This window comes from Chiloscyllium punctatum, chromosome 20 (genome assembly GCF_047496795.1).
Source record: "Chiloscyllium punctatum isolate Juve2018m chromosome 20, sChiPun1.3, whole genome shotgun sequence".
In the NCBI taxonomy this organism is placed as follows: domain Eukaryota; kingdom Metazoa; phylum Chordata; class Chondrichthyes; order Orectolobiformes; family Hemiscylliidae; genus Chiloscyllium; species Chiloscyllium punctatum.
Window position 1 is genome coordinate 37,276,756 of NC_092758.1, and position 22,100 is coordinate 37,298,855.

General features: G+C 41.7%; 1 long non-coding RNA gene across 1 annotated transcript; it reads right to left on the bottom strand.

Moving 5' to 3' along the window:
• Positions 1 to 9,844: 9,844 nt before the first annotated feature.
• Positions 9,845 to 21,642, bottom strand: LOC140492048 (uncharacterized). Its single transcript, XR_011963482.1, has 5 exons — positions 21,494 to 21,642; positions 20,664 to 20,787; positions 16,277 to 16,439; positions 10,252 to 10,361; positions 9,845 to 9,903 (listed from the first exon to the last, which is right to left on the bottom strand). It is a non-coding gene; the product is annotated as an uncharacterized lncRNA (long non-coding RNA).
• Between the last annotated feature and the right edge of the window lie 458 nt (positions 21,643 to 22,100).

Here is a 22,100-nt window from a genome sequence, read left to right on the forward strand (position 1 = left end):
ATTCCTTAATGATGGCTCGTTAGATGGACACGCCATTCTGCATTCTCCCGAACTTTGACAAGCAGGCCCCTAGACACGGTTGACCAGATCCCAACCACTATCTTTGCAGCTTCCCAAATGATGTGACACAGTTCCCCTGACATTTGGTGCTGATCCTACAGGGTAGACTGTTTCACAGTCCCCAGAATGCAGTCTGCCGGATCCTCTGATGGCGAGTGTCATAAGCTGATGACTGACACTGGCTAATGGACTGTGCATGGACTGTGCCTTTACTAAGGTACTGGTATCCTCTTTACCAATAGCAGACCCCCCTCCAGCAACTGAACTGAGGACTAGACTCTAATCACTTTCAGACAGGCCATTTAGTTGAATAAACATAGAGTGTATTTACCCTGCTGCCAGCTGAGATATGCTGTAGATGTTAAACTGATGTCTTAGTATGCCATATATTAAGATGTCCCCCAGATCAGGCAGATCTCTATTGACAAGCAGTCTATCTGTATGTCTGAGCAAAAGAGCTCATCAATTTAGCAGTTGTCCTTATACTTCAGTTAGAGCTAAAGACTAAACTCCAACTGGCATAGCAAAGTAGGGTTTTCTGCAAGAATGCAGGCAGTTACTAAGTGAGTGAGTGCTAAGAGAGAAACTGAGCAGCCCTGAGATTTAATCCAGTCCAATCTGTGAGCTGTGTGTCTATGTGCATAAAATGTTACCACTGCACCATTTCAACCCTGGTTACTGGTACGGCCTTTAATACCAGTGTGTACTTTCTGAGTGGCTGGCAAATAAATTGGACAAGTGGCCTGATTGTTGTGAGAAATTGGCAAATGTTGGATGCCAATATCAGTGGATGAAGGATGCTTGTGGCTAGTGCCTGTGAATTGTGGCCTGGGATGTTGTTTGGTCCTGGGCAACATGGATGTCCTTTGAAGCAAGTAGTGAATTAAAGTTGCCAGGTTTCTGCTCGGACTTCTATCGCCAAGATTTCTCGCCATCTCCCTTGGTAAGGTAAGTAGTTGAATATTAATGAGGTGTGTTGGGCCATGAACAAGATTTTAAACAAGCTATATTCTCCCTTGCTTTGCAATATGCTACTGCATAAAAAGAACCTCCCTTCACCTTTCAAGAAAAACATAAAAGGTGAAGCGAGATGCTCCTAATACTGACACAGGCCTTGCCAGATTTCTCTTCCAATTCTACAACAAATCTCATCATAGTCAATGTCGCTCAGACTCCTTTAAAACTGGGCCCTATATTTCTATCAGGCTTAAGAAAGGCTAGTATAGTTTTGATAAATAACACAAGCAAGAATTCAGGCCTTGCAGAATTAATGTAAATCTCTATATTAAAAATCAAAAGAAAAAATAACAATTAACTGTACCATTTTTGTTAAGATGTTTTACTCCCTAATTTTTTTTTCTCTTCCTGGAAATGCTAGCACATTTAGTGATACATTTTTATGGACTTTAACTGGACTGTGATATCTCACCTAAGTGAACATTCTTTATGGGTGAGCATGGAAATTTGATCTCCATCATATGGCCTTCGTTAAGTAAAAGTATACACCCCCACCAGTTTAACAAACTTGAAAACCAAAAAAGCTGCTTCAGTTATCTTACAGCTTTTAAAAACATAGAAGAAATGGATAATTAATGGCTGATGATAAATTTTAATGTTTTTCATTCATTCTTAATAAATCCAAATCATGTTTAAACATGCACTACATTTCAGCACAACTTCATAGCTTAGATAAATGACTATGAGTTTCGTTTACAGTTATGAAGTGTTTTTCTACCAAGATTCATTTTGAATGTCAGTAACAGAAGGAATGTTCATTAAGATATCACCACGCATGTTAACAGTAAATTGAACCTTTAGCCAGTAATCGGAGACAGATTTAAAAAGAGAATGACATCACAAAACAAATAAAAAGGCAAAGAAACTTAAAAACTCCCTCAAGAAGCAGTTGTTAAACTCAGTAACATCCCAGAAAGCAGATTGTAATTTTAAGGATTATAGAATGTTAGGTGCAAGAAGTTTTTTTTTACATAAGCGACAAAAAGTTGGATGAAAAGTGAAAGACACAATTCATAATCTTATGTACATCCTCGGATGCTGCCTGAACTGCTGTGCTTTTCCAGCACCACTAATCCAGAATCTGGTTTCCAACATCTGCAGTCATTGTTTTTACCTAGATATCCCCCCATTCCAATTCTAATTTGCTTTGTGGTTTATCTTTCAGTTCATCTGCAATTTCTGAGGTACAGAAGCTGGATCAAAATTTGGAAATGCCTATCTGCCAGCATTATCAAAGTTATGGAGTACAGTAATTCAATGAGAAGACACACTACAGTATTTGCAAGGACCACTTAAGATGTACAATTAAATGTCTGCATTGCAAGCAATAACCATATCCTGAGAATAATTTTTATTAAAAAACTGACCATGTTTTAGTTTTGAAAAGTTGTAGTAACAAGCTGCAATGGTGAATATGTGCTAGTGGGCGGCACGGTGGCACAGTGGTTAGCACTGCTGCCTCACAGCGCCTGAGACCTGGGTTCAATTCCTGCCTCAGGCGACTGACTGTGTGGAGTTTGCACGTTCTCCCCATGTTGGCATGGGTTTCCTCCGGGTGCTCCGGTTTCCTCCCACAGTCCAAAGATGTGCAGGCTAGGTAAATTGGCCACGCTAAATTGCCCGTAGTATTTGGTAAGGGGTAAATGTAGGGGTATGGGTGGGTTGCGCTTCGGTGGGGCGGTGTGGACTTGTTGGGCCGAAGGGCCTGTTTCTGCACTGTAAGTAATCTAATCTAAGAATGATGCTGTGCACTGCAATACTAATACACTGTGTCACAAATTGACCGTTGACACCACATAGTGTTCGATCCAAATCACACAACTGATCAGAGAGAAGTCAAGAATCTGAACGAGTTCAGAAATTCCAACCTAATCTTGCTTAAATATTCACTGTCAACACACAAATTGAACAGGAGTCTTGTCTTGCCCATTTTAGTATTATCAGTATGTTCGTAAAGTGAAATAAGGGGTCACTAAACACAAAATGTTAACTTTGCTTTCTCTCCACAGATGTTGGCAGTTACAGCAATTTCTGTAAAGTGCATTTGGTTAAAGATTCAACTTCTACAGTGTTGTAAGGGTTTGTAAGGGTTAAATCTAAGTTGCATATTAAGCACAACTAACATGATAATGCCACATGGATTAAGAAGGAGGTAAGACCTTCGGTTACCCTTATATTCTCAGTAACAATGCCTATCATACCATGATTTGGAGATGCCGGTGTTGGATTGGGGTGTACAAAGTTAAAAATCACATAACACCAGGTTATAGTCCAACAGGTTTAATTGGAAGCACACTAGCTTTCAGAGCGACGCTCCTTCATCAGGTGATAATCCTAACACAGAATTTATAGCAAAAATTTACAGTGTGATGTAACTGAAATTATACATTGAAAAATTGATTGTCTGTTAAGCCTTTCATCTGTTAGAATACAATGATAGTTTGACTTCTTTCATGTGTAAATCACAAAACCTATTTTTTAAAAAGTTGCCTGCAATGTATAAGATAGACAACGTTGGCTGAGTCACATGAGTACCTGCCATGTACAAGGTGGGAGGTGTCCCAACGCGTAATGGTGGTATCTATGTCCACACTCTGACACATCTTGCAGCGTCTACCGTGACAGGATTGTATGGATTTGTCCTCATGTGACTCAGCCAACGTTGTCTATATTATACGTTGCAGGTAAGGATGCCCGGAGGCATGGTACATTGGGGAAACCGAGCAAAGGCTACGACAACGGATGAATGGACATTGCACAACAATCCGGTAAAAACAATATTTATTCCTGATGAAGGGCTTTTGCCCAAAACGTCGATTTCGAAGCTACTTGGATGCCGCCTGAACTGCTGTGGTCTTCCAGCACCACTAATCCAGAATTGCACAACAATCAACAGACAGGAGGGTTCCCTCCCATTTAGGGAATACTTCAGTGGTCCAGGACATTCAGCCTTGGGCCTTCGAGTGACCATCCTCCAAGGTGGACTTTGGGACAGGCAGCAGAGAAAAGTGACCGAGCAGAGGCTGGTAGCTCAGTTCGGTACCCATAGGGAGGGCCTCAACTGGGACCTTGGGTTTGTGTCACATTACAGGTGACCACCATTGTACTATACACATACACAGATACTCCTACGCACACACAGGCACTCCTATACACACATACACACGGACACACATACACACAGATGCGCACACAGACACCCACACACACTCTTACAGACACACACTCCCACACTCACACATGCACCCCCTCACAGACTTAAGACACTCTGCACTCACTACACACAGACATACACTTTCTCACACTCACAACCCCCAACCCAGACAGACGCACACACACACAAAGACTCACATGCACACACATATTTTGTGGGGTGAATTTGTACTTGCAGGGTTACATTGTACTTTGCTCAAAAACTGCATACATTCATGTAGAACTCTGAGCTCAAAAACTGCATGAATTTATGTAAAACTCCGTAATCTCACTTTTTAGATTAGAATCAATCTAAACATCATGGCATAGACAGAGAACACAGGGAGCTAACACCTTCAACATATTGTCTAGCTATCACCATTGCTAACAGCTAACCCGAGAATGCAACTTTTTTAAAAAAAGGTTTTGTGATTTACACATGAAAGAAGTGAAACTATCACTGTTTTCTAACAGATGAAAGGCTTAACAGACAATCAATTTTTCAATGTATAATTTCAGTTACATCACACTGTAAATTTTTGCTATAAATTCTGTGTTAGGATTGAGCCTCCATAATCACCTGATGAAGGAGCGTCCCTCCGAAAGCTAGTGTGCTTCCAATTAAACCTGTTGTATTATAACCTGGTGTTGTGTGATTTTTAACTATCATACCATGGTGCATGTCCATCATTACTCTTATGTAATATGCTGCATTTTATTTAAGCCAAGATCCCTTCTCATTTGAATACCAGGTGCTTTTCCATTACCACACTAGACCAACTAAGCTGCATGGTCCCCTATAAGCAAAGAGGATGGTGGTGGAAATTCTATCAGATGGATTTTGAAACATGATGAGTGGTGGTGAAGATTATCTTACAGCAGTCAGGGATGCAAAGTGGGATATAAATGGGATGCATATGGCATGACAAACGAATCCTGAATTTATTTTTATGCACTTCCTGGAACTAGCAGTAGCAGATTTCTGTTATTCTGCTGGAGGATTAGCCAGTTTCATTCTCTTAAATGTCACCAAACACTTTTATGGGAATGAAAGAGATAATAGGGATGGCTTACACTTTCGTTTTGCCTCTCGACTGACTAAAGACAGCATGTTTCTTTTACAAAAGTGCTTTTATCCATGAGTGCTGTGGGAATAAATAAATGACAAATTTGTTTTAAGAGAAAAGATGAATGATTTTTCTTCAATCTGAATATACATTACTGCACTCACTCTCTCACTCATACATTTACAGGAACTTTCATGAAAAAGTTACAATTATATGAGCAACAGGCATTTCAGTCTTATAATTTCAAGAGATCTTTGTTACTTCTTCCATTTGCTGGGGTAGAGACTTGCAACAATGGAGACCACTAATCTTTTCCTTCCGAATAAGGAAAAATCTCTGATAATTTTAGGAGGATACGCTGTTGATTTATGTTTCCAGTAGCAAAATTTCTCTTATTCTACTAGAGTCAAATTGCAATAGAAGTCCTGTCGTGAAGTCCCTGATACATTTCCTTAGGTAGACAGTTCAAAGTCAATTTAAGTCTTTGCCTACATGTAGCTCAATAGCATTCATTCAAATGCTCCTCTCATTCACTTTGATTCTTCTGTCATAGTCAGATCCGAATATTCCGTTTGAAGCCTGTTCCTATTATTGGAAACTTAATTTCTGTTGTGTGATTGAAATATTTCCTTCTTTGCTCTCATAAATAGTTTCTTATAGATAGGCCATTGTCGGGCAATGGAGTCTGTCTATCAATAATTCACAAACCATCTTGGTAAGATTAAGCTTTGCATCCCCATTTTCTGGATATCAGGTTTGGACTTGACAAGTTCACAACAACACTGTGGATCCAGTTTTCTTAATTATTTGGAGAAATCCAGGCATTAGCTGGATTTGAAAAGCTTCTCAGATTTCAGTCCAGAAGTATAATTTTCATTTTAATGATTCCTCAAGACTTGTTCAAATCTGAAAATTATTTCATAGTCTTTTCAGTACCAAAAAAGGTCATCAGCCCTCAACTTCATTTCTGGCCCAACTAACTTAATTTACATTTTATAAGTTTATATTTAAATCTCATAAATTCATATTATGTGAGTGTGACAATATACAACCATTGAATTTAGTTACAAAGTTTCTTTGGGAATTGAAAATCTGAAGCTCTTTTCCTTCTTTCTGCTTATAAAATACTTTATTTGCCATGATTTATGGGAATATAGATTGCTGAGTTCCTCTTGATTAATTGCTCTTCAGGACTATTTTCCTACCATCTGTGTCTCTTGATCGCATTGTTCTGTGACTGAGACACAATGTCTCAACTCAAACCACATAGACAGAGACAATGCATAGTAACAGCCTAGCAACAAACCAAACAGTGCACCACACGACCAAACACAACAGCCTCCAGCGCCAGCTGCTGAAGCCTTTTAAGTGTTTAAATTCAGCAACCTACAAAATAATTAAAAGTGTTGAACAATTCACTCATCCACTGAGTGTCACATCACTTAAATTGACCTCTAATTGAAAATTGGTTTGGCACAAAATGGAATCCCTCCCGGTATGCAATATGTTTTTGGGTAGAGGGAATCGATTGTAGGACAAGACACACAGAAACCTCTTTGTACTTAAAGACTCTGTCATCAGTCAATGAATTGTTCTTCATTTACTTCCAAATCGGTGTTGGAATTAAATAATTTAACTCCGTTAGAAGTTTTATGTGTCCTGAACCCAACTGTTAACGATTACATCATCTTTTGATCAGACAGCACTTGTCTTCTACCTGACATGTTTTCATTATTGTGTGGTTGGGGATATGTTCATTTATCAAGAGAAAGTAAGAGAAAGGCATTTTTACTATGTGGTCAAGAATTATTAATCATATTGTGATGTATTAATTGGATTGGAAATATAATGGAATCAAGTACATTCTGAATAAAATGTTATCGATTAATCAGTCACCAGTGTCCATTATCAATAAAAGTTTCAATGATCAAAACTGTCTGTTAAGTGAAATTGGTCCTGTGTGAAATGGTAACTTTTCAGCCACACAGTTTCTTTCCACTGAAGTTCACAGAATCAATATGAGATGATTTGTATCTCGGTGTCATTCTCTTTCAAAACTACAAGCTTCAGGAAAAATGCCATTTTGGATTTAGCTACATTTCAGGTTGATTGCTTTGGGAAGTGAATGGTTTCAGCCAGTTTAGTTCAGGTGGGGTCAAGGGTCACTTGAAACATGGCGCATGGGCATCGGCTGAAACAGACAACAGTCCCACCACCATGAAATGCTGAGGTGAGCAGTCCAGGTAAATTCATTTGAAGCAAGTACAATAAAAATAAGTGATATATAAGCACATTCTAACAAGATTTAATTTTAGAACAACTCCAGTTTTTAGTTGATTTTAAGACAGTGTACCTGCATTCTTGTTGTTTTGATTAAAAATACACATTTTCTTTACAAAATCTATGAATCATAATTGAGGTAGAAGCTGAGTGGGTTATTTCTGTTTTTTTTTCCAAGACATTAACTTACTAGCTCATTTCATATTTCTCAAGACACATAACTGTCTTGTAATCCAATTGTGACACATGAAAATAGAGGCAGCATTAAATTCTAAACAAGACATTGGTAATTGTCATTTAGTTCTGGAATAGATAAAGTAAAACTTTGAAACTACTACAGTTATCCAAATTATTTGCTCACTTATATGAGGCAGAGTGTTTGCCATAATGGATACAACTGGGAAAAAAATGTTCTTTGACTGAGTGGGTCACCCCTGGAAGAAAAGCTGACAGACCCCAAACAAGGCTGCCCTGAAACATCGATTTCTCCACCTCCTGATGCTGCCTGGCTTGTTGTGTTCTTCCAGACTCCTGCCTGTCTACTGTCACCATGAGGCACTGTGAATAAGCTGAATTACTGTATAATGGGACTTCTATCTTTCAGTGGTAAGAAGTCTCACTTTATAATCTGATTGGCCAACAGGTTCAATGGAGAATCTGCAGCACCTAATCTCTGTAGTTATTATACAAGGACTTTGGGACCCTGGAGGAACATTGCAATGATGCCAGGCTGCACATCACTGGGTTTACTGCATAGTGCGGATGGAGTTTGAACAGGCAGGAAAAGCTCCATCATAGAACTGTAGAGACTCTGGAACTCAAAGAGACCACAACATGGATTTGAACAGATAGAAACATAGTTTAGTCCTTACCTAACAATATCTATAAATCAGAGTCTGATTTTTATAGGATTACCATGTGTAGTAACATTGAGTATAAAGGTACCATAAATAGTGTTAAGTTTGAGATTTGAGACTGAAAACAGTTCTTAATTTAGATGTATCTGTGACCATTGTGTACTGAATCCAAATTCATAGTATGGCATCAAACCACATGAAAAAAGGGTAGTGTGTGCTGCTGTGACCACAGGCAAACCCGTGGAGGGAGTCCAGTGAATCCCAGAGTCAGGAAACTCAGGGATTGGGTAAGAGATGAGGGCAGTGAGGCAGGGGGATGAATTGGTTTTAAAATATATGTGAGTAGGAAAGGAGATAATACCTTCAGAGGGGTTTCCCTGATGAGCAAAGAACAACTTCCAAAGTTGGCTCTTCATCCTGTCCTGACATTTAAACAAAAATTCCCACTTGCATGCCCATTACAACCATAGTATTGGGGTAAACTGAACTTTTAAGGAGCTCACTGATCCTTAATTTTTTTGGGTTACATATCATGTGCTGGACACCCATCCTATTTTACTCCCGCAGCCCTGATAAGGTGAGGGCATGTAATATCCAGCCCATTATTTCTTTGTATACTTTTGAGTGGAATCTTAAAAGGGGTCTCAATGATGTGGGCTAAAGTGAAATCTGGAGCAAATCATATGTGAAGCCTATCTCAATCTCGGCAGCAACTCATTGCATGTGTTAATGCATCTGCCAGGCAGCGAGGCGAGTGTCTCACAAAGCAGCAGTGAGTTGTCAATTAAAGGGGATTATTGCTTGTTAAATGCTTTATTAACAGAACGACTTGACTCATTCATATACTGCAGACCAAATGTGCAAACCTCAGGCACATCTCTGATCCAATTACAGTACCATACTGCATTTCAATGCCGTACCTTAAACTGCACAGGCAAGTGTCATTGTAATGCTATAGTAAAGATACAATGCACTTAGGGACACACACTCATCTCATGGATTCATAATGCTCACCCATTATGGATCTATGTGGATATTTATAGCATCTCTACCTTTGCATTGCCTTACCTTGCCTTTTTGCACTTTGCCCCTTTAGCCGGAGATACCAGTCTCATATTACTGTTGTCCTGCTGGGGAGGCACTGGTTCTGGTTCTCTGGGAGGTATTGACCTCGTGTTATTGGTGCTAGACTATTAATCCAGAGACCCAGGTAATGTCTGGGGATGCAAGTCCCATGATGGCACATGGTGACATTAGAATTCAATAGAAATCTTGAATAAGAGTCTAATGATGACCATGAAATCATTATCAATGTCAGAAAAACTCAACTGTTTCACTAATGTCCTTTAGGGAAAGAAATAGGCATGCTCACCTGGCATGGCCTACATGTGACTGCAGACTCATAGCAATGTGGTCGATCATTAATTGCCCTTTGGAAAGAGAAAGAGAGAGACAGGTTATGTGTGAGATTAAAATGGTGGCATAGCGATTATTTTGGCAAAGGTAGGCAAATGGCCGAGTGAGTGAGTAGTCAGCTCACATGGAATGCAGGATTAGTGATGTAGGGGTTGATGATAGCAAGTGAGGAAGATGTTGCAGGCAATACCGAGAGCAGTAGAGCTTGCATCTTGGAAGGCGATGGGTACATTGGCAGAGATACAGTGAGTGTGAGGTATCAAAGACAAGATGGTGACACTAATGCTGGCAGAGTGGAGAAGATTAGTGGCTTGCTTTCTACATTACTACGCATCTCTCCAGTTGACTGAGCCAACACTGACCTGGGTGCCAACCAGCTTGCCATGGTCTGGTTTTGTGTCCTCCTCTGCTGGACAAGGGAAACAGGACATCTTGACTATACATCATCCAGTCCTGTAGGACCTGCAGGTTCCTGCTGACAAAACAGGGCAATCAATTTTCCTTATCTGCCATGCCTGGGGCAAATGTCAGGCACTGTGCCAGTCAGCTTTGATTTAATGGTGCTTGCCTAGGTGCACAAGAACCTTTGAAAGATGGTGCTAACACCCGGTCGGACAATAAATGCTAGAATATCCTCTGAGTGGTGAGTTATTCTGAGAATGATGCATGATGAAATTGAGCGAAAGGGATAGAATTTGTCATAAACTCACTAGGACTTCCTGGCCTAAATCCTTCCAAAGGATTCAACACAACTGACACTGAGCTAAAAAGTAAGTTTCAACCAAGTGTGCAGAATTCTTTATTTCCATTATCTCTTTAAATACCTGGGTCTATGTTTCCCATTCCTACATCACTTTAAGGGGTCTTCTACCCCAATAATAATTTTAAAATTGTGATAATTTAGTTTGGATGAGAAAGGCCAAGTGAGTTACAGGTCATAGGCCCCACATGAGCCAATATCCTGGAACATCCTCAGCCTGGGGTGACACTGAGCCTCACCATGCAGAGGAGATGAGATTCATAGACTTTGGGTCTCATGTACCTCCTCCATATTCTGCAGGATGCCTTCATGCAGAAGTTGTTCAGCAGCTGGAAGTGCACCATCTGTTTCATATATTGGAGGAACACAACTCCATTTCTCATTCACTTACATAATGGCTGCAGCATATGCATTCACAAAACTGGCCTTCATTAGTCAATATTTCTCACTTGGTTTTCCTTTAATTGATAGGCAATGGGGAAATATTAAACCTTAAGTGATTTTTTAACAACTTGCCTTTCAAAACAAGGCAATATTTAGGACACAGAAAGTTTAATTTTTCAAGCTGAAGAAAGATTGCTGGGAAGAAAAGGGTCTGTTTTTTAAAAAAAATACACTGCTTGGATGAAGTTATCAAAAACAAGATCTCAATTTAATGATGGTATAAAACTGATGGCAGAAACAACAATGAAGAACAATGAAATGATTCTAGGAGGGTCATGACTTTTTGGAAAGCAAAAGAAATGTAAAAGTTTGGCGAGGCAATAAGGAGCCAGAGCATTTGTGGAATACATTTGGGTCACTGTGCAAAATCGTTTAAAACATTACTCCAGCTGCAAATGAAAAGAAAAGTAGAAGCGATTTTGTATCTAATTTGCAAAGTTCTACAATATAAAATAAAAGAAGAATGTCCTTCAAGATCGGGGATAACTTGCTGCCACTCCCATCCACTGGGTTCTGAGATGCCTGATAAATCCAAAGTGTGACTTGCAGACTCTGCAGTATGAGGGTCAGGAAGCTGAGTTGCTGGAAAATTCATATGCTCTTTCCAACACCTCACTTTGCTTCTACATTTTCCTAATTAAGCTTCTTGATGTGTTGTTCCTTAATGAATCCTTATGATTTTGGTTGTTCACAAGGACTCCTACGAGTTGACAAGGATTGTCACAGCATCTCGGAAATACCAGAACACACACGTCTCTTCCCAGAAGAGGACTATGAGGTTGTGCAGTGACCCTGGACTGTGTCTTTGCCATGTTTCAAATGTCAGTTAGTGCTCCATCTGCTCCAGAGGCCTTGTTGTTTTTCAGCTGTCTAACGGCATTTTCAATTTCTTTAAATTGCCCAATGCTTAACTGCTTCAAATACCTGGATTTACAATGTTTCTGTCTCTCTGCTCCCTCGTGACAAGTTTTCTTCTTAGTGCATGCTTTGTTTCTAGCTGCACCTTGTGGTAACTATGCACTATGGAGATAATACTTGAACTGTAAGATTTTTTTTTAAATTAGAGACTTAGAGTTATACAGGACAGAAACAACTCATCCATGCCAACCATATATCCTAAAACTGATTTAGTCCTAAACAAAAACAGAAATTGCTAGAAAAACTCATGAGGTCTGGCATCTTCAGTGCAGAGAAATCATCGTTAATGTTTCTAGTCCAGTGACCTCTCATCAGAACTGATCTAGTCCCATTTGCCTGCATTTGGCTCATATCCCTCTAAGCCCTTCCTATTCATGTACCCAATTGGATGCCTTTTAAAAGTTGCAATTGTACCCATCTCCACCACCTCCTCTGGCAGCTCTTCCATATGCATACCACCCTCTTGGTGAAACAATTGCCCCTCAGATTCTCTTTAAATCTTTCTCCTCTCTCCTTAAGTCTATGCCTGCTAGTTTTGGACACCCCTACATTGGGGAAAAAGACCTTGGCTATTCACCCTATCCATGCCCCTTATGATTTTATAAACCTCTATAAGGTCACCCCTCAGCCTCAATGCTCCAAGGAAGGTGGCCCCAGTCTATTCAGCATGTTCCTATAGCTCAAACCCGCTAAGCCTTTCACTCTGTTTTAGTAAAGCACAGCAGGTCAGGCAGCATCCAAGGAGCAGAAGAATCGACGTTTTGGGCATAAGCCCCTCTTCAGGAATGAGGAGGGTGTGCCAAGCAGGCTAAGATAAAAGATAGAGAGGAGGGACTTGGGGGAGGGGCGTTGGGAATGCGATAGGTGGAAGGAGGTTAAGGTGAGGGTGATAGGCCGGAGAGGGGGTGGGAGTGGAGAGGTCGGGAAGAAGATTGCAGGTCAACAAGGCAGTGCTGAGTCCACGGGTTGGGCCTGAGATAAGGTGGGGGGAGGGGAAAGGACGAAGCTGGAGAAATCTGCATTCATCCTTTGTGGTTGGAGGGTTCCTAGGCGGAAGATGAGGCGCTCTTCCTCCAGGCGTCGTGTTGCCATGGTCTGACGAAGGAGGAGGCCAAGGACCTGCATGTCCTTGGCAGAGTGGGAGGGGGAGTTAAAGTGCTCAGCCACGGGGCGGTTGGGTTGGTTGGTGCGGGTGTCCCAGAGGTGTTCTCTGAAACATTCCGCAAGTCGGCGGCCTGTCTCCCCAACGTAGAGGAGGCCACATCAGGTGCAGCGGATGCAGTAAATGATGTGTGTGGAGGTGCAGGTGAATTTGTGACAGATATGGAAGGATCCCTTGGGGCCTTGGAGGGAAGTGAGGGGGGAGGTGTGGCCGCAGGTTTTGCATTTCTTGCGGTTGCAGGGGAAGGTGCCGGGAGTGGAGGTTGGGTTGGTGGGGGGTGTGGACCTGACGAGGGAGTCGAGGAGGGAGCGTTTTTTTCGGAACACTGATAGGGGAGGGGCGGGAAATATATCCCTGGTGGTGGGGTCTTTTTGGAGGTGGCAGAAATGACGAAGGGTGATCCGATGTATCTGGAGGTTGGTGGGGTGGAAGGTGAGGACCAGTGGGGTTCTGTCCTGGTGGCGATTGGAGGGGCAGGGTTCAAGGGCGGAGGAGCAGGAAGTGGAGGAGATGCGGTGGAGAGCATCGTCAACCACGTCTGAGGGGAAATCGCGGTCTTTGAAGAAGGAGGCCATCTGGATTGTTCGGTATTGGAATTGGTCCTCCTGGGAGCAGATGCGGCAGAGGTGAAGGAATTGGGAATATGGGATGGCGTTTTTACAGGAGGCAGGGTGGGAGGAGGTGTAATCTAGGTAGCTGTGGGAGTCGGTCGGTTTATAGTAAATATCCGTGTTGAGTCGGTCGCCCGAGATAGAAATGCAGAGGTCTAGGAAGGGGAGGGAGGAGTCTGAGATGGTCCAGCTAAATTTGAGGTCAGGGTGAAAGGTGTTAGTAAAGTGGATGAACTGTCCAACCTCCTCGTGGGAGCACGAGGTAGCGCCGAAACAGTCATCGATGTAGCGGAGGAAAAGGTGGGGTGTGGTCAGTGTAGCTGCGGAAGATGGACTGTTCCACATATCTGACGAAGAGGCAGGCATAGCTGGGACCCATGCGTGTGCCCATGGCTACTCCTTTGGTTTGGAGGAAGTGGGAGGATTGGAAAGAAAAGTTGTTCAGAGTGAGAACAACTTCTCTTTCCAATCCTCCCACTTCCTCCAAACCATAGGAGTAGCCATGGGAACCCACATGGGCCCCAGCTATGCCTGCCTCTTCGTAGGATATGTGGAACAGTCCATCTTCTGCAGCTACACTGGCACCACCCCCCACCTTTTCCTCCGTTACATCAATGACTATTTCGGCACTACCTCGTGCTCCCACGAGGAGGTTGAACAGTTCATCCACTTTACTAACACCTTCCACCCCAACCTCAAATTTAGCTGGACCATCTCAGACTCCTCCCTCCCCTTCCTAGACCTCTGCATTTCTATCTCGGGCGACCGACTCAACACGGACATTTACTATAAACCGACCGACTCCCACAGCTACCTAGATTACACCTCCTCCCACCCTGCCCCCTGCAAAAACGCCATCCCATATTCCCAATTCCTTCGCTTCTGCCGCATCTGCTCCCAGGAGGACCAATTTCAATTCCGAACAATCCAGATGGCCTCCTTCTTCAAAGACTGCAATTTCCCCTCAGATTTCGTTGACGATGCTCTCCACCGCATCTCCTCCACTTCCCACTCCTCCGCCCTTGAACCCTGCCCCTCCAATTGCCACCAGGACCGAACCCCGCTGGTCCTCACCTACCACCCCATCAACTTCCAGATACATCGTGTCATCCTTCGTCATTTCCGCCACTTCCAAACAGACCCCACCACCAAGGATATATTTCCCTCCCCTCCCCTATCAGTGTTCCGGAAAGACCACTCCCTCCACGACTCCCTCTTCAGGTCCACACTCCCCACCAACCCAACCTCTACTCCCGGCACCTTCTCCTACAACCGCAAGAAATGCAAAACCTGCGCCCACACCTCCCCCCTCACTTCCCTCCAAGGCCTCCTCCTTCGTCAGACCATGGCAACACGACGCCTGGAGGAAGAGCGCCTCATCTTCCGCCTAGGAACCCTCCAACCACAAGGGATGAATGCAGATTTCTCCAGCTTCGTCCTTTCCCCTCCCCCCACCTTATCTCAGGCCCAACCCGTGGACTCAGCACTGCCTTGTTGACCTGCAATCTTCTTCCCGACCTCTCCGCCCCCACCCCCTCTCCGGCCTATCACCCTCACCTTAACCTCCTTCCACCTATCACATTCCCAACGCCCGTCCCCCAAGTCCCTCCTCCCTACCGTTTATCTTAGCCTGCTTGGCACACGCTCCTCATTCCTGAAGAAGGGCTTATGCCCGAAACGTCGATTCTCCTGCTCCTTGGATGCTGCCTGACCTGCTGCACTTTTCCAGCAACACATTTTTCAGCTCTGATCTCCAGCATCTGCAGACCTCACTTTTTCCACTCTGTTTTAGTACACTTTTTAAAGTATTCTCTCTGCACCAGGACTTTTAGGATTGTTTCGTGCAATCTCCAATGTCTGTTCGCTCAGTGGTTTAAATTGATCTTAGAACCGCTCCCACAACTCATCACCTTATCATACAGCCTTTGTTAAGGTAGACATGACAGTAGAGCAAAAATAATCAATGACAGTCCAAGGCAGAATGACAGATTTCTTCTATTCCAAAATGTCACAGGTCAGGTCTAGAACACTTCTTGTGGCGAGTGTTGTCACAAGTTTTTTGGAGGTGCATTGAATGTCTGCAGTGATGTGCCAACCATTCCAGTTGGTTTATACATCCAAATGACATGGGCTCTCAATTTGTATTTATTGATGAAATTCTCTTGTTGGATAAAACCTCACCGCAATCCACTATTCACTACAAACACCCACCATCCGACTCAGCCCAATCTTTGCTGTCTTACTGATTGGAAAACTTAAGGACCAGATTATTAATATTTTCCAGTAAAGATAAATCTGTCAGTATGTGGTTAGTATATCCTGTGTGAACTTTTGAACTCTTGCTAAGTAAACTTCAAATCTTTATTAATCCTTTAATTGATGTCCCCAGTTTACAGTGAAATAATACATCTGGCATTAAGTTATTCATAAACTCCAAAGCAGCTTCCCTTTGTAATTATCAATGGGCTGATAACATCACTGATAATACTCACACAGCAGGCTTTAAGCTTTATGAGCAAGTTCATAATGGGGCTATTGAATGATTTGTTCAAAAACTTCTATATGTTCTTCTTTATGGATTTATGTTGTACTTGTAGAGATGAGATGATGATGAACCATTTGAATGGCTTCGACGTTGGAGAGAGTGATGTTTATCTAAAGAACACAAGGACAGAGTTGAAAAGTGGAGATTCTGCTAAGGATGCAAAATTGGAGATTTACTGTCAAGACTGGTGCATTAATAATGACACTTGAGCATAAAAATAGAATTGTGTTGGAGGTAGGAGGATAGATGGCAATGGGATTGAAAAGATAACCTTTGAAAATAAATAAACATTCCCTGGGCACTCAAAATAATTGCTTACAGTTTATTGTAGATGAGAGACATTCTGCAGGGGGAGCTGGTTTGATGGATTTAGTGGTTTGTCTGTCTGTCTACAATTTCCATAGTCTTTGACCTTTGTAGATCTTAAAAGTTTGGTGCTTGATTTTAATTTGGTAATAGTTATTTAACAAGTCTCATTAATTTTGGCAGAAAGGCAAAATGCTGCTGATGTTGGAAACAAACGCCATGAGTCCTGGAGAATCTCAATCGGTCTGGCAGCATCTGAGGAGAGTAAAACAGAGTTAATATTTTGAGTTCAGTGATCCTTTGTCAGAACTAAAAGATGTTGAAAAATGTTCTTTTTTGACAGAGACTATGACAACTTCCAAAAACTTTTTACAACATTTTTCAGTTCTGTAGAAAAGTTATACTAGACTCAATATTAACTCTTGTTTTTTTCTCTCCTCAGCTGCTAACAGATCTGCTAAGTTTCTTCAGCATTATCTGTGTTTGTTTCATTAACATCGGTGCTTTACTCTATTAGCAATTCTTAGTAAACAATTCAATTAGCTTCAAATTCCATACTTATGAAATCACAGATTTTTGTCTCCCACAGCATATTTAAGAATGTGATAAATTTGTAAAATTAAGTAACTTGTCGGTCAACCCTGACCTCTCCTGCAGTGTGTGAGAAGCATATAAACCATAAAACAGCTTATCTACCCTTTGGCCTTTCGAGGCTCTGAAGTGACCATTACTGACCCGTTAAGGACCCCATTCTATCTCCACCGCTATGATGCATGGGTGGGAGCAGTTGGAAGGTAGATGACCAATCCAGCAGGTTTCACTGAACAGACTAACTGTGGGTTGTAAGGGGATAGTAGCAGAATAGATTTGGTGCCAAAAGTAAAAAATAACTGAAATAAACAGTGATACTTGAAAATGAATTTATTGGTCATGTATCTTGAAGTATACAAGCCAAGTTGAATGAATATGTTTCATTTATTAGTTTTCTTGGGTTTTCCATTTGGGGCTTATATTCTGTTGTCCATTAGCCGTATAACACAAATATGGCCCCTCACTCTGTCTATAACCCAATACTCTATTCCTGACACATCATCTCCCTCAGAGCCTGATCAAAATGCCAGCACTCAACTCCAGTATCGATATTTAGTTCTTCTCAGGAATCGTTAGAAGTCCAACAGTGTCCACCACTGAATGGTGGGATTACAAGAGCTGTCAGCCAATTGACCAATTGACCATCAGCATTCAACGGTGGGATGTTCTGTTTCTGAGGGTGGAAAGTCCAACTTTTACCTCATTAAGTACAATGTCAGCATAGTATCACTGTGGGACAGCCTAATTTAAAGTTGGTGAGATACTGTTTGACCAGCAAGGTAAGAAATCCAACCCTCTGTCTATACTTACTCCCAACTTGTTCGTGGAATGGGCCCTCATAATAGACTGTAGGAGTGACTGCACTTCCAAAGCATTTCACTGGTTATGAAGTTCTCTGGCATGTGCTGTGGTGTTGAAAGGTGCAAGGTCTTTCCTTCTTTTCAAGCAATTATATAAGAAACTTAATGGTGTACAACTATTAGCTGTCAACCAAGTCCTGCATGGAAAACCTCACTAAGGTTGTGAACAACATTTACTTTGTGTTTTCTTTTCCCAATTCTCAATGAATGATTAATGTATAAATAAACTGTTCATGCATAAATCATGAAGTTGCCCCCATGTCTGAGCAAAATGCAAGTTTTCCAAACAGAAATATTTGCTTATTTGTGATTGTGTACTGCTGCTTCTGTTTGTGAGAGGAAGCACGCACAGTGCTCAGGATTTCTCAGGGGTGGTGGTTAGGGAAAGCGAGTGGGGGCTATCTGTAATATTTCAAAGCGTTCTGTGAAACTCTAAGGAAATGGGGAGAGGGGAAGGTCACTTCTGATTTCTGTTCATTCTGGAATTATGAAGAATATGAAGTCTCGGCCCTCCAGGCTGAATGCAGAGTAACAAGTGTGTGTGCAGTTATTGGAATATTGTGTGCAATTCTGGTCTCCTTCCTGTTGGAAAGTTGTTGTGAAACTTGAAAGGGTTCAGAAAAGATCTACAAGGATATTGCCAGGGTTGGAGGATTTGAGCTACAGAGAGAGGCTGAACAGGCTGGGGCCGTTTTCCCTGGAGCATCGGAGGCTGAGGGATGACCTTATAGAGGTTTACAAAATTATGAGGGGCATGGATAGGATAAATAGACAAAGTCTTTTCCCTAGGGTCAGGGAGTCCAGAACTAGAGGGCATAGGTTTAGGGTGAGAGGGAAAAGATATAAAAGAGACCTAAGGGGCAACTTTTTCACGCAGCGGGTGGTGCATGTATGGAATGAGCTGCCAGAGGATGTGGTGGAGGCTAGTACAATTGCAACCTTTAAGAGGCATTTGGATGGGTATACGAATAGGAAGTGTTTGGATGGATATGGGCCAGGTGCTGGCAGGTGGGACTAGATTGGGTTGGGATATCTGGTCGGCATGGACAGGTTGGACCGAAGGGTCTGTTTTCATGCTGTACATCTCTATGACTCCATAAATAACAGTTTCAACATCCACCCTCAATTGGTACAGATGTTTTAGTGGAAACTACTAAGGCCTCATTTCCCATGAAGGGATATTCTCAAAAAAAGTGCTCTGTGGATCACTTCCTTGTAGTAGCTGTCTGAAGCCTTTCCAGTGCAAGGATATTGTGGGTGAGTTGCACATTCTACAGAAGGTTCATTGAGAGTACACTGAGTAGCTGCATCACTACCTGGTTCAGGAATTGCACTATCTTGGAACGTAAGAACCTATTAATGGATAGTGAAGACAGCTGAGAAGATCATCGGGGTCTCTCTTCCCTCCATCACAGACAGTTTCACCACATGCTGCATCCTCAAGGCTAATAGCTTGTGGATGACCCCACACCTCCTTCATTCAAACTCTTCAAGCAGAAGGTAGTGGAGCATTCAGTCTCTCATGACCAAACTTTGCAACAATTTCTTCCCCCAAGCTCCTTACCACTGTATGATCACTCTCTAATCCATCTGCAATTCTTTGTGTGATTTTTCAAACTGCTACTAAAACAATGTTTTATTAATGATCATTCAGTTTTATATTGTAATTGTCTACCACTGTCCTATTGTCTTGTCTTGTCAGAAATTATTGTGCTGCCTTGCATGTTTTGTGCTTTTGTTATGTATTTTATGCTGCTCTGAGTCTGACTGTATTCTCGTGTAATTTATGTTGTCCATGTAGCACCTTGGTCCTGGAGGAATGCTGACTGGATTTTATTGTGTCTGTTGTATATGGTAGGAATGAAAACTAAAGCTACTCTTGACTTGACTTTTGACTTGACCTGGAAGGCAGGGTGGTCAAGGGCTTGGCCACCTTGCTCATAACACTCGGTTCGATTTTACAATTTCTAGCCAATGGGATAGGCGGGTACCAGAAGTATGCCCAATGTGGCATTTCTGCCTGCTGTCCCACAAAGTTCATATGGCGTCACTTTTAACAACGCTGGTGGCTTGATCTTCGTTCAAATACTGGAGTCGCAGGCTCTGCAATTTGTTGATTGATATTAACACATTAAAGGCAGCGATGCCTCTGTAAAACCCACAATCAGAAGCTCTTCTTCCAGGAAGTTGAAAATACCCGTGAACACTGGACTAGATCCCTTAGTCTCCTGGACCACTGATGCTTCAGTGCGTCCAGAAAACTAATTCTGCATTAATAAACGACATCGGTGGGTATTCATCTGTGTTTATCCCCTCTGTCTTGTGGAATGGTCAGTCTGGGAAAAGGCTACTGCCAACCCTACTCTTTCTGTTATTGCTCATTTTGTTCATCATCATGAGGATCTGAGCTCCAAGATGAGCTCCCATACTAAACAGTTGCTACCACAGATGGAAAGTTTAGATAGATACAAGCAATTCAAGGTAGTAGAAATTACTTCTAATATAATAGAAATCACCTCTTAAAAAGTGAAGATACATGATCAGAGCAAGTCATGCGAGGAAAAGTCATTCACTTACATTAGGGCTCAGGTGTGATGTTTGAGTACTCCCTTACTGGGAGGGGTTTTTTCCAGTCATTTGTTTAGCAATACTAATTCTTGCTGTCCTTTTACTTTGTTTTCACCAATAAGTTTCAGGAAACCTGTGCATTCAGAGTCAAAGTCAAAACAACTAGCTGCTAATTTCCTTTCATCATATTTAAATTGACATTCAGTCTCCAAAGACTCTTTACTTGCATGCACCCTAATACACTGAAGTTAGAAGATTGAAGCTGGCATTTTGCAGCCAGTTTCCCAATACAAAGTCAAGTTTATTCTTTTTAACCAGCTGTCTGTCACGCGCAAACCTACTTGCTTTTTGAATTTAAAATTCCCCACCTCGGATCAGGGCAATTTTGAGAGGTAAAGTGTTGTAAAGCATGTGCTCATTGTAGCATCCCTATTAGAACTCATTCTATTCCATCTCAGCATTCTGTTTAAATATCAAATAAAAGTCTATTGTGAGTATAAATTTAATTTAAACAAGCTCAGGCAAAAATAATCTACTCAGCACTTTGCAAGTATTTGGCAGCCTGACATCTGAATGCTGAAGCACATTCTATTTTAAGCTTCCTGCAGTGTTTCTGACATTTTTTTCATGCACTTGGCTGTAGCCCTTGAAAGAATTCCAAGCCTTGATAGACATTTCCCTCCTTCCCCCATCACTAGAAACTTTCTCTGACAAACTGACCTTCAGAAGCTTGAAAGCAAAGAATTTTTAATTTAGAGTTGCTTGAATTGCTGTCTAGCTTGATACACAGCAGAACCAATAAAAACATTCAGTCAATACAGAGGAGGAATATATCTCACCTCTCCCATGCTATGCTTAATGTAAAGCACAGACCTGTACTTTGTATTCCAACATTCCTACAATGTTCTAACATGGCTGATTCAGGTTTCCTGGCAAGAATGGAACAAGGACCTGTTTTATAACATATACTTTTAGCCTTGGCTATATTCGACTGTTCCCCACTTATGGTGAACCAGCATAACTAGCTAATTAGTGCACTAATTATATACCAAAATTGTATATTTTCAGCAAAAAAGGTAATTCACATTTCATTACAATATTCTGACCACACTTTTTATTTAGCTAACCCAAGGACCATTGATGGAGGAGTTCAGTAACATTTACATCACCATGCAAAGGTACCATAATCACACCATGAAATTCAAGGTAAATGTGCCACATAAATCAGCTATATTTGTACCAAAATTATTATAAAAGTCCAAAAGGGAAGAATTTATTTTCCAACAATATAAGAAGAATATTGAAATGAGGGACTTACCCACTGGCTTCCTATATATTGCAGGGAGCAGCAATTCCTGCACAAAGTAAGCGTGCTCTTTCTTTCAACCTGCAGATTGAGCTATAAAGGAGTTATTGAGTGCCTGACTATTATTACATTCAGACCTG